General features: G+C 38.2%; 1 protein-coding gene across 1 annotated transcript in view; it reads left to right on the forward strand.

Annotated features, from left to right (window-relative positions):
• The window catches only part of LOC108518259 (phosphate regulating endopeptidase X-linked), a 156,629-nt gene that overhangs the window by 100,277 nt on the left and 51,622 nt on the right, over positions 1–4,730 (forward strand). The window lies entirely within an intron of this gene.

Raw genomic sequence — 4,730 nt, forward strand, 5'->3', positions numbered from 1 at the left:
TTTTTTTGGAGACAAGGTCTGGCTCTGTCACCCAGGCTGCAGTGCAGTGGTGCCATCTCTGCTCACTGCAGGCTCCGCCTCCCAGGCTCAAGCCATCTTCCCACTTTAGCCTCCCGAGTAGCTGGGACTACAGGTGTGCGCCATGATGCTCGGCTAATTTTTGTCTTTTTTGTAGAGACGGGGTTTTGCTGTGTTGTCCAGGCTGGTCTTGGACTCGTGAGCTTAAGCAATCTGCCTGCCTTGGCTTTCCAAAGTGTTGGGATTACAGGTATGAGCCACCTGTAACTGCATTTTTAATGAGAGGATGCGCAAAGTCACACAGTAAAGGGTGTGGATAAATGAAGGTTAGGGCATTAAAGCTCTCGGTGCTGTGTATCACAAATAGGGATAAAAGTAGTACGTCCCTGTTTCATTTGTGGTGAGAATTAAATGAGGTAATCTATGTAGAAGGCCTAGCAAAATACCTGGTATACAACAAGTGCTCAGTGAATGTCAGCTACTCTTATTGCTAATATTGCCATGCCTAATGTTAATAATTAAGATAGAATTTATAACATCAACTTCCTGGCATGGACTGTGGCAACTTCTGCATTTAGATTGCCTCTTTTAAATTTATCGTAGAGTGAGGGAGGTGCCTGGGGGGTTTTGCTGTTGCTACTCCTCCATACATGCCTAGTGTAGTAGCTTTCACTGGAATAAAGATCCTTTTCATGCTAGTGCCCTGGCCACATTCCAGAACCTACCCTATCATTTAATGCCAAGTCTGGCTCACACAAGAGTCTCATGAAATTACTCGAGGAGCCAAATATAATTTTTTTCTTTTTTCTTTTCTTTTTTTTTTTTTTTGAGACCAAATCTCACCGTGTTGCCCAGGCTGGAGTGCAGTGGTGCGATCTTGGCTCACTGCAACCTCCACCTTACAGGTTCACGCCATTCTCCTGCCTCAGCCTCCCAAGTAGCTGGGACCACAGGTGCATGCCACCACGCCTGGCTAATTTTTTGTATTTTTAGTAGAGATGGGGTTTCACTGTGTTAGCCAGGATGGTCTCGATCTCCTGACCTCGTGATCTGCCCTCCTTGGCCTTCCAAAGTGCTGGGATTACAGGCATGAGCCACTGTGCCCAGCCGTATAATTTCTAGAATAGGTCCAGATTTCACAACCCTCTGCAGGCTAAATCTTGTTGCAACAAATAACAGGTCCCAGTCGTGACAGCTCATTTATGCAATCTTTGGTCAAGTAACATCCAGCAAAACAAGTAATTTAGATAGCTCATTGGGAATTATTTTGAAATAAGTGTGAACATTTACTCTTGTCCTTGTCCTTGCGTATGCTGCTATGACAATGACACATTGGCTCACCTTTCTTGTTTGTTTTCTCCATTTCTGGCTAGCATTGGGCAGTGTTGCCTTTGCCACATATTATCAGCCACAGTCTTGTCAAGCAGATCTGGTCAGACCTATGGAATGTGAAGACCCTGTATTAGAAATTCATTTACCTAAAGAAAACATTTATGCCTTTCAACAGATCTGAATGTTGGAAGTGACCAGACACAGTTACTTGCTGGGGAGAATTTACCCACAGCCAAAGGCTAGACTATTTGAGACCAATTGACTTGTAAATATTATTCTGGTTTCTGATTCATCCTCTCTTAAAGTTGGAAAGTGGAAAACAGGAAAAGATGAGTTATAAAATTAGAACACAGCCTATATGTTCATATCCAGCAAATATAAATATAAATATCTACCTGAGTCTTATGAATATATGCCTTTAGATAAAAGGACATGAGAAACTCTTCCTGTACCACCAGAATAACCCACTTTATAGCATGACTTGGGCCCAAATAATTTGATTTTTTCTTCTTTTGCCAACATGTTTAATAGATATGTAACATTGCTAATCCTGACAAACTGATATGATTTATTCACTCACTTGGCTGCCAGAAACCTCAGCATTTTCTAGCTATCCTTAGTTTTTCTGGTTTAACCACATGTCCCACTTCAATATAGGTCACTTTTTACTTATTTTGTTGCCATTATTTTTTATCAGGAGCCAATCCAAGGTCATTTTTATAAATAGTTACAGTATAAGTAATGAATTAATATTTACTATTTATTGGTACATTGATTTATTTAATGTCTGTGTTTCTAGTAAAGTGACAATTGCCAGAAAGAAAAGTTTTAAGAGTCCCCTGAGATTAAAGCCTATTTCTTCAGGGTTATCCACATAAATTATTAACAATGATTTCCATTTTTCACATTCCACTAATCAAGTGGTTACAGCTCAAGAAAACTTGCCCTGTTCTAGAGCAATGGGAAGACTGGAAACATTTTAATCTCGTGGTTTTTTCCAGGTATTATAACTTCTAACTATATTAAAGAGGAAAGCCTACTCAACATTAAGCCTTTTCGTTAAGAATTTTATTAACATTAAATTAGTTTAAGGTTAATGCACATAATCAACCTTACTGATTTTTTTCTTTTCCTTTCTTTCCTTTTCAGAACTCTTAGCCTATAATTATTCCTCCTAGATATGTACTGTATTTTTAAACCATTCCTAGCTGTACCATGTTGACATCACCTATCTTAGAATGGACTAGGCTAGCTTACTGAGTCATTTGATTTCCACTAACGTTTGTGTTTGGTAGTAGGCTACAGTCATTACGGAGACATTTGCTGTGAACCTTGTCCCCTAATATAAAGATGGATTTGCTACTCACTGATAAGTTCTATTCATGGATTCAGGCTTTGAATTATTAAATCAGAGTAGGTCTCTCTTTTCAAAATGACTTCACCTAAAAGGGTACCATGCATTTTTTTTTCCTTTTCAGCTTTCATGTTGTTAAATCTCATGATCATATCTGTACAACACCATATTTTCTATGAGTGAGTTTGTTAATATTTTCTCTTTATACTATTGGAATAACTATTAACTGTTAGCATATATGTAAGATATTTGATTCAGTTTCAACTCTGCTAGGTACCAATTGAAGGTTTCAAAAAGCATAAATTGATCAACTTGTATTTACTGAGCATCTGCTATATTTTAATATTAGGTGTGAATGTGAGATATGGACTCATATCGTGAAAAATCACATCACATGAGATATGAAATCATAAAACAAAATTTTAAATTAGCAGGATACTTTTTTGTTTGCTTACATATTCATGATCTCATTTGATCTAAATCATGGTTCCTGTTCTCAAAGCTTGTGGGTCTTGTTAGGGAGACCAAATAAATATAAATGAAAAGACAAGAATTAAACACACATATGTGTATTATTCTGATTTTAAGCCTCCCAGGAACTCAGAGAGGGAATTGAAAGTGTGGGTTTAAGTGTCTGGGATTCATAGGTATGAGGTGGGATTTGAGTTGCCTTGTGGGATTTCTTTATTGTCAGGGACAAAGCTTTGAAGAAAACTACAACTGATAATGGGGCAAACTGACCCCTCCTTAAAGCAGTGTTGGCATATGTCCCTTCAAATGTATTAATAGAACCATCATGACTCATTTATACAAAGTACAGAATTCTTACATCCATGTGATGGGAGGAAGGGTAAGGAGAGGGCAAGAGAGGAGCCCTCTCTTTAAAGTAAAGAGAGGGCTTTACTTTAACCATCTCATTAAAGCAAAGCCCTGGATGGATGGGTAACAAGTGCCTATGCATATGTGACTTACCAATGTCTGGTGTCTGATGCAGAACACTATGGGCAAAATCCTGGGGTGCAAAGAATGAAAAAGAAAGAACCTGTTTTTAGATAATACTGGTTGAGGAAAAGAACTAAGAACTGCCCATAGATCAACCAAATGAACCATATTTTTATAGTGTGGTTCCATAAACTCTGAAATAAATGTGTGTGTGTGTGTGTGTGTTTTTTTTTTTTAAAAGACAGAGTCTTGCTCTGTCACCCAGGCTTGAGTGCAGTGGGGTGATCTCAGCTCACTGCAACCTCCACCTCCCGGGTTCAAGCGATTATTGTGCCTCAGCCTCTGGAGTAGCTGGGATTATAGTTGCCTGCCACCATGCCTGGCTAATTTTTGTATTTTTGGTAGAGACGGGGTTTCACCATGTTGGCCAGGCTGGTCTTGAACTCCTGTCCTCGGGTGATTCGCCCACCTTGGCCTCCCAAAGTGCTGGGTATTACAGGTGGGAGCCATCGCACCCTGCCCCTGAAATAAATAGATGTTTAACAAAATGTTGCTTTGCCTAGAGGGCTCTTAGCCTGAATATGGCAGATTTTACCATAATAACACTTGAGTTAATTTTTATATGTTATATTTTGACCTTTGACTGGCTCTAAATATTTCCTATGGGTAACTTCACCTTAAGACTTCCACTTTAAGGGATATCTATTAATGTTATATGCTGCCTGGTTGAGGTATGAGGTCAAAGTTTAGTGAAGAAATACTATTTCTCTCTTCTTACTTTAAAATTACAGCAGGTTTTGACTTGACTGAAGGCAATGTTATTATGTGATGCTGTAGAGTAGTCTAAAGATAAAATCAGAAGTGTTCGGTGATTTATCTTCCTAGTTCCAGCATGCTAAAATAATTAAATTATTTCTCTTATTTGCATTGACGTGTCAACCAATGAAATTAATCACTTTCAAAGATTTTCCTTGTTCTTGAAGTCTGCTGGGGTAGTTCAACACCGTTTTACAGAAAATGTTATACAATAAATCTGTAAAGTCTGCAAAAAAAAAAAAAAAAAAAAAAAAAAAAAAAAAAAAAA

The sequence above is a fragment of the Rhinopithecus bieti genome, unplaced genomic scaffold (genome assembly GCF_001698545.2).
Source record: "Rhinopithecus bieti isolate Rb0 unplaced genomic scaffold, ASM169854v2 scaffold_45112, whole genome shotgun sequence".
NCBI lineage: Eukaryota > Metazoa > Chordata > Mammalia > Primates > Cercopithecidae > Rhinopithecus > Rhinopithecus bieti.